The following is a 14,925-nucleotide window of genomic DNA, read 5'->3' as shown; positions in this document are numbered from 1 at the left end:
ATTCAAACGAATTATTTTCGTAATGTAAGGGAAACTCCGCGTTCTTCTCGTTAGTTATAAAAGCAAAGAGAATAAGAGTCCTGTCGTAAAATTCTAAAGTTTTTTTTATACAGTGTTGAAACAATGAATTCCGATCCGGGAAATATTTGTATTACCCTAAATTGATTCAGATGGTTTTCCAATAAAACAAACACTATTCGTTGAACTGAGGTGGCTTTTACTTGATGAATATCCATTTATCAAAATAAATAAGAATTAAAAGTTCAGATTTTCACGAAATTATATATTTTTACATGTCAAATATAATATTTACAAACTACCTGCTACTATATATACCGAAAAATGACCATAAGACCTTAATTAATATTATTGTGAGAATTTAAGTTCATTAAAGGAGAGGTATTTAAATATAATTGATAGTTAGAATGTTTTAGAACTTGAATGTTTCATTTTGTTAATCTACATGGCTTCCAATAAATTTCTACTTTTTGTGGCTGTATGTAAAACATCAAAATTGTCGTCAAAAATATGTTTTTTTTAACCTATTCAACTGTAATACTAAAAAAAAGGTGAGAAAAGTAATAAAATATGCTAAAACACTACACTCAGATTGACTAAAACTCTCCATAAATAGAACACATTTTTTTTAGACATTGTCTATCTTTTTTATTTAGAAGAACTCATTTAACCCGCTCGTAGCAGAATAAACAGAATCAGATTGCAACAATGAACAGGGTCGACCAAATTCGATAATTCTTTATTTGGATAGAGTGGTAGTTTTTGATCTACGAAGTGATTTTGTACCTAAAAGTCTATTATTTGTGGCAAGCGTTGACAAACAATCAACTCGAAAGATGACACCATAATTTCGATGGTCGAGATGCTATGCCATTTCAATTGTTCGTGGAAAATTAAATGAAATATTTAGGATATCATAAGAAAACAGCCACATTAAGTGATTTCTCGACAACTAGACGTCTTAGAAAAAGTGCGTCTTAACTAAAAAATATTCAAAAAAGTACCCTGTAAAGCCCACGAAATATCGCTGGGTACATCTGCTAGAAATATGGAAATCCCCCATAACATATCAATTTTTGTAATTTTAAATTTTCAGTCGAGTTGGGTTAAACCAATAACATAATTTTTACTCTCAGCTCGGGTATTCATTAAGATATTCGCCATAAGAAAAGAAAGTGTTAACCAATCAGAAGCATAATTCAACTGAATTTAAATACTGCTTCAGATATAAGGTTACAATCTCTCTAACTTGTTTTTGTCTACAGTCAAGCCTATTAGTTATAAATTAATTTTAAATTTTCAGTTATTATTGGTGAATCAGTATCTTCACAAGAAACACATTTTTTCATAATTTAGTTCAATTTAAACGCTGCTTTAAGTATAATGCTATCGAAGCATGCAATAAACTTCTTCTCCAATCTTATTAAGAACTTTTATACAAAAGCTTAAACAACACATTTTCTTTACTACTTTGTTATATATATTTCTTTTATATCTTTTTACACACTTTTTAATTTTTGTAAATTTATTCCAACAATTTTACTATGTTTTCGCTGTTTTGTTTTTTTCTTTCTTTACTCAGTCTAGCTTTTGCTTGGCCTGCATGCTATATTGATTTGATATTAATTCATTTTAATAAACGTAATTATAATCAAGAGTTGTTTCCATTAGGGTGTTGCATAATTAATAACAGTCGGTTTAATGTATCAAGTTTTAACGAATAAATATACGATTCTGATAACGGAATAATAATGTTTACCCGTCTTGGATTCGCTATTTAAATATATTATAACGTGTCAAAATGTCCTAAGCAATCCTGGTAAGATTGATTTCCGTAATCTTACAACATAGCGATCCTAAACCGTTCAGAATTTTATATTTTGCAGATCACCTGTCACGGTCTCTACGAAAACCCGGCGAGATTTTTCGTATATCTTCAGCGCTTTCCTTGATTTATTCGACACCTACATAAACCACGCGACGCGACGGGTAGCTCGCAGTTTTCAATGTTTTTAAATTCGAATTTAAGAGATCTCAAATATTGACAAGCGAAGTCGTCTTGAAGTGGGACTATGTGTGCAGCCGTATCTCTCCCAGAGTGGGAAAAAATGAGTTCAATATCAGAAGAGCTTTGAATATTTTATTTTATTTGCCGTATTCGAATTGACTGTCGAATGCGGCTAACTTTATAGCAAACTTTTTACGACGACTAGGTAATTGATCACCACAACCTCGAATTAAAAAAAAACAGCAACTAAAAGCCGATAATCAAAAAAGGTCGGGGTCCATAGAGGATAACGGGTTCAACTTTCGTGATTTATTAACCCCAACGAAAATTTTTGTGAAAATGTGCCAAATTGTAATATCACAGGATGATATGAGCTTTATATAACTAAATTGTTTGATGCTCAAACCGGGTAAATAAAATTTGTTGACTGTTCTCAAAAGGCAATTTTGTCTATTATGCAACAAGTTTGGTAAATGACACTGAAACAGCATTCACTGAGTGACGTATGACGTCATCATCAAAACTGACAAACGTCAAAATACCCTCAGTGCTTTAAATTAACCTTAACCAGTCTCAGTTAAGCTCTGAAGAAGCCAACAGGATGATTGGTGAAACGTCAGCTAGTTCAACAAGAAGTTTCTTTAAAAAATTGACTATTTTAGGGTTGACAACCGAAAAAATTATTTTTTGTTAATTTCTTTGAAATGTGGATATTGTATTGTGTTCTTATCGTCTGTGAAACCTTGAGGCTGGAACTCTCTAATATTTGTAAGGTCCAATTTAAAGTCTTTCAAGTACAATAAGCAATGTTGCGTCATCGTTGCCTTTTAAGGTATTTATTAATCTTTAAGCGTAAATAGATTATATAAAATTTGTAATTATTAATAAATTGTTGAAAATATACTTTAATAAAAGCTAGGATTAAATGACAATCAATGCTGGCATTTTGCGACCAATTTCAAGCTTAAATTTCCCAATATCTTGCAAAGCTCTTGCGTTCCTACTGCATATTTTACCCTTTCCGTAATTTATAGGGGTATAGCTGTCATAGATTTATGAAGGTAAAATATTAACCCTATGAGATATGTAATATGTTTTTAGCAGCGTTCGCAGCTTAAAATCGATTCCCATATTGCGTATATATTTCGGACCCTTTCCCGGCGGCGGTCATGAAATTTTATAGATTTTACGTGATTTTTGACAACAGCTTTGTATATATAAATAATTGTTTCCATCTAAAATAGTCAACTATGCTCTGACCAAAGGTCCTGAAATTGTCACTTTAGGGTTGGGACGTTGAGTTGAAGAAATTGTATTGTAATTAACTTATAATTGCGCATGTTATTTGACTTTAAAATTCGCTCTATTGGCGTGTATTTAGTTACAATATTGTTTATAGCACACAGTCATGCTGTGTATTGACGCATTAGCATATGATTCAAATCTGTAGTCTTTTAGTTTTTATAGCTTATCGTTATTCTCCTGAACTTGTTTTCATTCACCGAGAGCCAATTTGCAATTGAATTTACTGCACGTTGTTGTCGCAACCTTATTACACCGACCGTGAAAATAAAATATTTTAACAAATCGTTGTTTGAATATAAATTAATCAATGAAATATTTCTTTTGTTAAATGCCTTTAAAGTGCACGAATCTGCTTTTTCGTTTTAAATTTAAAACATTTCTAAATATTATTTTTATTGCAATTCACGTCTTATTTATCTTTACATGTTTTCAAAAATATGCTTAATTTTGTAAGCACCCTGTAAGCGATAACTTGAATCTTATGTCATAATGTGACTAGCCTCCCATTTTTAAAACTAACCAAAATTTAATAATATACAGAACATTCCATTTAGAAATGCAATTAGTGTGTGAGTAGATATGGTAACGCCGCAATGTGACACATATTTTAAAAATAGAGCCTCCAATTTTTAAATACTACCATTTACCATTCTCCATATACTTCTAATAGGTCACCAAGTTTTCGGAACCGTCATATGAAGATGTTGAAAACGTAATCTGCCTAGCTGACAGCTGACGTCACCTGTTAGCTAGCAGTTTGCGGCATGCCGATTCGAGAGCACATTTTGTTTCTCGGATTGTGAAATCGCGAAACTAAATGCAGAATAGACCAGACTTTTTTATAAACACATTTAAAGTAACAGTTAAATTACAGTACTAGCAAGTGGTTTGTCGTGGACGTAAACGCATACTTCAGGACTATAAATATATATATATATATATATATATATATATATATATATATATATATATATATATATATATATATATATATATATATATATATATATATATATATATATATATATATATATATATATATATATCTCAAAAATCTCCAAGAAAAATATATTGGGAAAAGCTGCACAATCGTAATGTTGTAACTTGCAATTTTGGAGATCATGGAAGAATTGCTACGAGAGTTGCGTAGAAAAGTAGCTTGTAGCTGTGCATATTTTCTTGTTAAGAGTACGAAAGACACTTATTTCTAATTATGCACATCATACCGATATATTTTATCATTGATCTCATTTTCCACGTCCACCATCAGCAAAAGCGGAACTGATTCTTTTCCTGACACCATATCAAGCGCATTTGCTTATGCCCGTTTGTTAAACGGGGTTTCTAATCCTGCCATAAAACAGTCATCCACTTATTGATCGGATTGTTCTGAAACGAGTCCTAAGGACAAGCGACCCGTATTATGTCCGACTTGGGATTTTTGAACAATTTTCGAATTGTTTTGTTAATATCTGTCTGCATCTATTGCATTTTGTAATATACCAGTCCGGCCTTTGCCAGACCTATTTTTTGTTGAAAGAAATTCAAGTTGGTATCGTCGCTTCACGTCTTGTCGTCCTCGATGTAAAAAATATGGATTTTTGAATACCTTGTTGAATCATATACCTCGCTGAATCTATTTACATGATAGGCCAACGTAAAATTATAATACATTCAGACACTTAAAGGCATTGTCTGAACTGTACAATGGCCCTCGAGCAGCACATAAACGAAAATGTCGATATTTTCTCTCCGTATCTTTTGTGGCATATCACACTGAATATTGCTTTATTAAAGGCGGGAGCGGAATGGGTGGATGGAGTCGTAAATGCCCTGAATGTGATGATGACTTTCTTATTGGCTTTGTCATTTTATGAAAGGATCCTCGGCGGAACGTTCGGAGAAAGATTAATGTTTCAAGTTACTGAATTCGTCATGCTGTGGCGTCAAAAGAAAATTACGTGTCAGATTTGTAATAACATCTTTAATGGGGAGGCGTTTTGATGGATCGGTATTAAAAAAAATTAAGCGAAAAAAAAACGGTTACAAGAAAATGGCTCGTTAAGAAATGTCGGGGATCTCTGTCAGTGTTTTTTGGTTTGATAGTAAATAAATGGATAAATACGTTCACGTTATTATTATAAAACTGTCTGAGCTTTGACCTGGGAATGGAAATATATAGAGTTTTTCACATTTTTTGAATTAAACATGATCTCTTTTCAGGAGAACGGTTTTAATTGCTGTGTTATATACAGAGCGTTTCAAACTGATAGGAGTTGTAGAGTATTGAGAAAGGCGTGACAAACTATTGTTTCAGCCAGCTATGGTATTCAAATTACGAATTAAAAAGTAAAATTTTGTAAGGTAGTGTTGTTCTCTTAGTTTTGGTTAGTTTATCACATCAAATCGATACTTTAATTAATTTACTTATACCTATTTATCACCATTAGCGGGATAGGATTTTTGTCCTCCAGCTATGAAATAAGAACTTGGTATTTCGTAACCACTATTTGTATTGGTATTGGTATTAAAGGGGGGCGCCAAGCACTTAGGCCACCAGATGGGCCCGTTGTGCCCCCAAGCCGCTCTAGAGGGCGTCCAGAATGCCGCCCCTTCTATAGAAGGTCAGCAACTCCTTTAGCCCAATACCGTGCACTGAGTCCGGATCGATCAGGGCCGTTCCAAATACTCCCAATCTTGCCCATGTCAAGGCAGGGCACTCGGTGAGCAGATGATACGGGGTCTCCTCCCCTTCCATGCACCACCTACACTCCAGGTCGTCTCCAATGCCCAACAAGTAAAGATGCTTCCTAAGCCTGCAATGTCCTGTGTAGACCCCTGTTAGTGATCTACACTCCCTTCTGGTCAGTCTAAGCAGCTCCCTGGTCCGAGGGAGGGCGGGCCCATCCATCATAAGCCTCGCCTGCCTCATTCCCGGAGCCACTCTCCAGCCCCCGCGGCCCGGTCTCTCGCCCAGGCTTCGAGAGCTCCCCGCCTCACACACGGGGCGATCCCCAAGCGGGGCTCTGGCCCTATATGCCTATGCGAGGAGCCCTCTCTGGCTAAGGCGTCCGCTGCCTCATTGCCCCGGATACCGGCGTGACCCGGGTTCGTAACCACTAACGCGTCTAAGCATCTAATATTTGCGTAATTCTAAAACTTGAATGTAACAGCTTGATTAAAATAAAAGGTTGTGCACGATGATTTGATTTACTTTTTTTTAAGTTAAGCTTTTTCTTCCAATGATATGACTGGAATCGCTGTTATAATTGCTTTTATAAAATAAAAGTAAAGTCATTTTATGTCGGTGTTATCCACATTAACTCAAAAAACGTTTAGTAAAATAAAATTGTGTCTATGAATTTTATGTAAAAATAATATTTTTCATCGCTATCGACAAGTTTTCAATCCCAATATGTATCTTGAATGGTTCTCAAGGTACCCAGGAGGGAGGTAGATCGCGGTCACTAAATGTAAACGGTTAACCAGTCCTTGTAATGTAACCCAAGTTTCTGCTTAGTATGCGGGCAGTAATTATCGAATAAACTTGTCGGTGCTTCACCGATCCTTTCAGACGAAGTTCTTCAAACGCGTAAAACGAGTCCCTTTGCGGAAACTTCAAAGCAGTGTAAATACATTAGCGATTGCGAGCGCATCCTGTATGGCATGCTTAAACAAACTGCATTAGTTCAAAGTCGGAAGCATTAAGCAAGACTACGAACATATTCGAATTTATATTTTGCGGTAATCGTTGCGTATTTTGATATCAAAGAATAAAAACTTTCTTGAGGTACGTTGACATAGTGAAGTTTTTATTTTAATATTTTTAATTTTTGGAAACTACTTACAAGTTTTGATATATTTTTTTTTCTGACGTCCTTTGCATATGCTCTTTTACATTACGTAATTCGGCATCACATCAGCAGCTGATAGCGAACAATATTTAATTCCAAATTCAGGAAAACAACAACATAGTCGAGTTAAAATATGTATCTGGCTTTCTGAAGAAAACGCTTGGAAGAATTGAACTGAGGTGGCTTTTACTTGATGAAAATCCATTTATCAAAATAAATATGAACTAAAAGTATAGATTTTCAAGAAATTATATATTTTGACATGACACTTGTTTCGACACACCGTTTGATTCACATTTGACATTTGATAAAGACACGGTATTGTCGAACCAATTGTCACGACACAATATATAATTTCGCGAAAATCTGAACTTTTAGTTCTTATTTATTTTGCTTAGAAGAATTATTACAGCAGACTTTATTATGATCTGGAATAAATTAAATGGGAAGAACATGTAGAAACTTATTAGCTGGAAATGACAATACTCAGTAGAAAAACATATTTATCTTTCATTCACTGTTGAACATAATATGTTTTATAGAATATTATTTTATGAAACGTTAGGTTATAGTATATTACGCAACAAGTGTTGTAAATAAATATTTCCCAAATTGACGTCGTATAATCACACACGCAAGCTAGATCGGTGTTTAATTGGATATTTTAGAAGGCAGCTAATGCATTAAAAAATCCATTGACTTTTGAAATTGTTACTCGCGCTTTGTTGTTTCAGTGCTCTAAATGGCGACATTTTAATTAAAAATATATTTCTTTTTGCTAATTATCCTTAGTGATCTACGTTTTTTTATATTCTCAGCTGATTTAATTAAAACTACTATTTTTTTTTCAGAGGAACAGCCAAATGACTGCAAGTCGTACCATGTAGGTTGACAAGTGTGTGAACCTTAAATGTAGGTTGAAGGTGAGTATTACTTTGGTTTAAAATAAATTAATTTCATAATTCCTCAAATGACTATTACACCTTGAGGAATATTTTTTCTATTGGATATAGTAAATATTCTTTATTATTCGTCCACCTGGAGGTATCACTTAAAGCCGAAAATCGGATAATTATTTTGCAACGATGTATTGCCGATAAAATAATAGAGCGTATTGATGTAGCTGTGTATTATGTGTGTTGAAAATATTGTTATAGAAATAACCTTCGGCAAGGCTTTAGATTTTTCCGATTTGTCATCGTAAATCGATCAACAAGCTTGAGACATGTTTGTGATGATGTGATGGGAATACAATTCTTGTTACCTAATCTATCAGCCTGTTTTGTTATGTTTTTGTATACTTTTCGTTTCTCTATATATTCAGTTATTTATAAAAGGTTGAAAAATTTCAGAATGAGTCAAAAGACTTTCAACATCTATTTTTGTATACGAATTAAATAAATAATCGGTGGCTATGTATACAACGGCAGAAAATTACTTCATCCGCGTAACATCTTATAAAGACCCTTCTTCAATTTCGGTTTTAATATAAATACCGAAGGTTGTTTAAAAAGTACCACATCGGTTAAGCGTCATCAAGCACGTCCCTCTCGTATTTTACCCTCTTTCTGCCCTTGCTTAAGGGCATTTTTGAGTAAATGTTGATTTTACGCTTCTCTCCCTTGTAATTCTTATGCGGAAGCTTTTAACCGCAAGGGCTTAAGTATTAAGCCGAAGACCTAAGTTTCAGAAATATGGACGTGGTTCATAAACGCTGTTGTTAGAAACTCCTAAAACTTTAATCGTTGAAAAAATTCAGTTAAATCAAGGAAACTGAGTTATTTTTTGAAAATTTAAACACAGCATGTTCTCTCTCTCTCGTAATATTTGGTAACCCCTGCTTCACCTCACCACAATTTTTTTAATGAAAATTGATGATATATTCTCTGAATGTTATGCTAACATTCATGACCCTCCCTCATAAGTATACGCCCTCTATAAAAATTATAACTTGTTCAATAGTTTATTCGCTTTTTTTTGCTGACTCCAAAGAAAAATCAATTCAAAAAGTATTTCCGTTTCTACAAATATTTGCCCTGGGGATTCAAACAATTATAGAAGACGTGTTCGAAGGTACGATACCTATATCGCGTCTAAAGTAAACAATCGATTTTGCATCGTGACAACAAGCAGGTGTTTCAGAAAATCGCCAATGTTTTGTCTGCTTATATTTATTAACAAATTTGAGGAATTTTTAAAAATATTCGATTTTTTTTGTATTAGTAATATTTGTACACCTCTATAGTTTTTTTTATAAATTATCTGTAAATACTGCATCCTGATTTTTTCACCAAATTAACTTTATCAAACATCCAATTCTCTATAAGTGTGACAAAGTGTGACAAAGTTTTTACTTTCTTCACCCATACAACTTTAGTTTATTTTAGATCAAGGTAAAGTTTTGCTGGCATTTCGCCAACAACACAAGTGACTATTGTCTCTTTATTTCTTTAAAGCGCTTAATATAACAAATTAGATATATTTCTACTCAGGTGTGTAACCTGAAAAAGATGGATTTTATCTACATCATTTTGTCTAACGTAATGTTGAGAAATTGAGAACTTTCGTTTGTTGGAGTATTTTGCTAGGTCACCTCAGATCTATTAATTTTTTAAATATTAAAAGAAAAAATTTGAGAAAATTTTGTCGACGATTTAAAGCGCTTCGTAGTCTCGTACTTAAGGAATAAATTATTTGTAAGCCATCTTGATTAAATCAAATAACAGGACAAAGTAATTTCGCCGTAAATTTTGATAAAAGTTATTGAGTTGACGATATGCCCATTAGAATGAACAAAATTATCTGGGATAATAACTTTTTTTCGTTATTATGTACATTGCTAACACTTATTCATTTCTTATTTTGGAGTATTCAATTCCGAATATTAATATAATATTAATATTTTGCCAAAAAAGCTGTTTATTTATTGTATGAAAATGCACATGAGACAAAAATAAAATTTTCTTCTCACAGTCTTGTACCCAACGATAAGAAGAGGAATTGCCGATTGTTGTTGCTCCTTCTCGAATAATAGAACTGAGCATAGAGTCAAAATTGAAAATCAACCCCTAAAGGCAATCAGAATTTTATACGCTGGTATTTGATTTACACAAAAATGTAATTCTTTTAACTTTTATGAAAATAATGTTGAACCTTACCTCGTTTAATCGGCTGATTTAAATCTGGTTCGGAAGATATAAAAGGACCGGACCTTTTTTTTCTGATAAATAAAATATGCCCGTCATCTAAAATTCAGGATTAGATTGTCGAGACCTATGTTTGCCCAAATGTATTTGAGAGTCCCCAATGCAAAAAAGGTAAAAATTAATTAAAGCCGGGGGACAAAGAAACAAAATTTAACGTCAAGCATAAATAATTTAGCTCTTCTTTCTAGAAGTCGGGTTTAATCGCCCGTAAATTTTAATTACTTGTAACAAGCGGCTTCAAAGATTTCGCACGAAAATAGTCTTTGGAGTGCGACGCACATTTCGTTTCGCAACGGAGTAATTTAATCGTGAGGAATAAACAGTTTTGTAAAAGATCTCTTTTGTCCGTTTACAAAGCGAAAAGTTACTTTACTTTGATTGCCAAAATTAATTTATTGGGAGGATCGTGTTTCCGTGACTATGAAATTTTGCGATTTAATATATTTTGTTTTTATTTTAATAGTGAGTTTCGATATTTTCAGCGATGAGACGCCACTGCCGCTACAAAAAACAGTAAATAAGACTGTCTAGATAATTCGTCGCATATTTGATTTTTAGAATTCCAATAATTTGAATTGATTTTGATAATTTTTTGTTGTTGTATAGATCTCCGAAAAATGCACTAAAACCTTGTTTTGCTTATTGCTTCAACTGAAAGCCATGAACAGCTGGAACTATTTAACAAAAAAGAGAGAAGAGAAATTACTATTAGGGATTTCAAAAACATTAAATGGGAAATGAATTTTTATTCAGGAATTCTTAGAACTCAACTGTACCAATTTTTATAATGTTTCAATACAGGGTGTTTGAAATATCGCTTACCTGAGGCTGTACATCGTTTTAAAATCTTTGATTACGTTTTGATTTTGATATTTTTTTTTGTTGAATAGATCTCTCTAAAACGCACTAAAACATTACGTTTCTTATTTCATCAACCTAAAGTCATGGCCAACTGGGACAAATTTTTGATGTCAAATATCGAGAAGGGATATTACGGATTACTTTAAGAATAAAGTATCAATGAATTGTTATTCAACACTACATAAAACCTAACTATACTAATTTCCATGAAGTTCGCTTAAGCGTTGCTCCTATAGAATGTTTGTTTATTGCTCAATTTTGATCATTCTTTTTTGCTGGATAGATTTTACTAAGCAGAAATGAAACGGGTTTTTCCTATACCAAAAGTATTTTTAGAGATTTTTTCAAATTGGAAATGACAATAGATTCATTCGTATTAAGGACTACCTAAAAGTAACAGACAATGACCAAAGTTCTTGATGTTTTAAAAAAATAAATATTTTAAACTTTGTAAATAACGATTATTTTGTAAGTGATTTTAAGGTCTTACAAAATTTAATGACACAAATTTCAGAAATAATTATAAAAAATAGTTTTTAAGGGATATTTATTTTTTAGTATCATGTTAAAATAACAGCATTAATAAATATTAGTGTTCGAAAGGTATAAATAAATGAGCTAGTAAATTTGACAGTTGAATATTTGCTTCTCTCTGGCAAACACGGAAAAGGAAACAGTATGCCCAACGTCAATCAATTATGATATTTCTGTTATTTTTAATTTTGCATGAGAATTAAAGGTCTGCTTAATTCATATCTAATTCTCTCTAATCATATTTAATTTTAAGTAAATCGTTAGTGTCTTTCAGTGAAACCTCTCCAATAAAAAAAAATTCAAATTGTTAGAGGCACGTCGAAATGTGTTTTGGAATCAGTATAATTAGCTGATTCATTCATTGCAATCAGGTTATTTTCATGTTTTTTTAACTTAATTAACATACACCAACTAATAAGGAAAGCAGAATACGTTATTCCTTCTAATATCGTTTGATATCGGTAGATATCATTTTTATATTTTATTTATAAAAGTCTTGATTGATACGCCCTCGGTGAGAACAAAAATTTTGTGGGATAATGTCGCTTTGGCCGTAAATATTTTCCGCCGAATATCTACGAGTATATCGAAAAAAAAAACAATATTCCCGCTTTCATTTATTTTCAAAGCTAGAAAGCCGAAGCCTTCAAAAATATTTCGGGAACAAAATCACTTATTTCAATTCGAAACGTAGCACAACCCGATTTTCGTCTTTCCGAGCTTCCGGCTGATCAGAATTACGACTTCCCTACCGAAGAACTAGATCGAAGGATAAAAATTTATCGAAACGAGATATTTTCTCGAAACATGTTTTTAGCCTGTATCTGCCCGTATTTCGGTATACAGGACGAGTAATTTATGGTGTGTTTCTCAATACACGGATTAAATTAATGGCGTACATACTCGCACCTCATAAATTTAAGGGAAACGGCGGAATATCTGCATAACAGATCTATTTCATCGGTTCGTAGTGCGCACTTGCGAATAAAATCGAACTTTAATCAAGAGGCAAGGTTCAAACGTGTGACATAAAAAAATGAAGAGAAATTTAGCTAAGATAAATATTTCCTAAATAAGCCGAAATACATAATATTTTGTTCCATACTTAGTGGATTCGATCCAAAGCGAAGATTTTAGTGTTTCTTTTGTTGATTTTTTAAAAATCGCAGTAACTTTGTTGCTATATAAAATTTTGGTGTATCTATAAAGATATTTTCAAAAAAACTTTTTACGTAGAATTTAATGGTTTAAGTATAATTTCTTTGAAACCAATATTTTAATATTTATTACCAGAAAAAGCAATTTTTATGTGGAACATCCCCATGAATTTGAAGGTTTAAGATATATTTTCGAATCATTGGAAAAAACTTAAAATTACATTTCCAAAAATATAGCACATTTCATATTTTGCCGGCGTCCTCTTCGATAGACGGAGTGGCAACAAGTTTTGGTTAGTTTGAAGAAGTAGGCTTTGACCGGTCACGATCATAATGTAGAAAACAAATAAGCTAGTGGTAGGTAAAGCATTAATTATAACTAATATTTATCAAAATTTTCATAATAAAGACAAAAAAAGGGAGATTTTATGAAATACATTAAATAAAAATTAAGAGAAACCAAGTTATAATATATTTCCTAACTAAACACGTAATATTTTGTTCTATGCACAGTGAACTCGACCTAACCTGGAATGGTAATGACATTACATAAAAGTGATGGCAAATTTGACAATACAATAGAAAAGGACTACTAGAAATGGAGTTTTTCACAGGAATCTAGAAGTTTTGTAAATAGTAAATGAATATTTTCCTTGTGTGATTTCTTTATTAGCGGCTATACTTTTACTAAAATTATGTTACATTATAATATGGTGATCAAACACTACTTTCTTTAAATATTTGTATAAAATAAAATTTATAATAATAATGACCAGAAGATAGGTAATGGGGACAGAATGCGATTTATTTTTTTATTTCTGAATAATGCCTACAAAATTTGCATAAAAATAATAAAATCAAATTAACAATTTTCATTATTACATGGAGATATTTTATTTATATTTATTGTAATATGCAATAGGTGTAAATGTACTCTAAAAAAGAAATTTTCTTGTACTGGATACAATTTAACACAATTAAAAGTATTCTACAAGACAAAATAGTAAAAATGAGAAAATTAAGAAAAAATACAAACAGTTTCTTATTAGAATTATCTACCATTCTTATTTACGTGTATAACAAAAGAAAGAATCCCCATTTATATATCCGTTCCACTCTAAATAAAACTCGGTATAAGATTTAAATTATTAAGATATGAAACTGGGAATTAGCAGCTCCTTATCAACTTGTTCACAACCGTTTTAGAGCATTATATTAATTATTATATTAAAAACAGAATATTAAGTTTTGCACAATGTTGAAAAATTTCGCATATTATTTATTTCTACGTTAAATGTCTTATTACTTACAAGTAAAATTGATTAAATTAGTTCTTCAATATATTTAACTGTCTATTATTATAATCATTTTTGATTTTACTTCTGGAGAATTACTTGTAATATATATTGCAGCAAGTGCGGTGAACGGCATTTGACTTAGGAGTTTATTTGACACGAGCGGAGCGCAGCGCAGCGAGTTTTTAATAAACGAGAGAGTTAAAAAGTTTATCGAATGTGTTGCATATAATACTTTTTCTACGACCTTTATTTTTTGGGTACATTTTCGCAAAACAAAACGAATACATTCACTGACATAACCGTCAAAATTCAAAGCAAATTCAAACATTGGGAAATATCTCCGAAAACATCCGAATGCTCCCAAATCCATGTGGTAAAATCCCGGAAATGTCCGAAGTGGCTCGGATTCATGGGAAACGAAACTGACGTGGTAAAGTGACGCCTCCCGCACCCTAGACAGGTGGGTAATTACAGGTATTTTACAGACGGGAGTAGAAAAAATATGTTTTAAAACAATTAATTAAATTAATTTAGAATCTTTTTTTCAAAGAAACTTCTACATTCTACTGTAATACTTTTTACAAAACTTCTGGATTCCTCCTGCGCCAATCATCCTGTCGACTCCTTCGGAGCTTGACTGAAACTGTTTGGCGAAATGACTGGCGAAACGTCAGCAAGTTCGTC

General features: G+C 32.4%; 1 protein-coding gene across 2 annotated transcripts in view; it reads left to right on the top strand.

Moving 5' to 3' along the window:
* The window catches only part of LOC132703288 (octopamine receptor beta-3R-like), a 305,268-nt gene that overhangs the window by 96,825 nt on the left and 193,518 nt on the right, over positions 1 to 14,925 (top strand). For both annotated transcript variants that reach the window (XM_060672445.1, XM_060672444.1), the window contains one exon: positions 8,037 to 8,108. The gene's annotated coding sequence lies outside the window, so the exon portion shown is untranslated. The remainder of the gene's footprint in view (positions 1 to 8,036; positions 8,109 to 14,925) is intronic.

This window comes from Cylas formicarius, unplaced genomic scaffold (genome assembly GCF_029955315.1).
Source record: "Cylas formicarius isolate icCylForm1 unplaced genomic scaffold, icCylForm1.1 PGA_scaffold_6__28_contigs__length_40554024, whole genome shotgun sequence".
In the NCBI taxonomy this organism is placed as follows: domain Eukaryota; kingdom Metazoa; phylum Arthropoda; class Insecta; order Coleoptera; family Brentidae; genus Cylas; species Cylas formicarius.
This window is presented reverse-complemented; position numbering and strand designations above follow the sequence as displayed.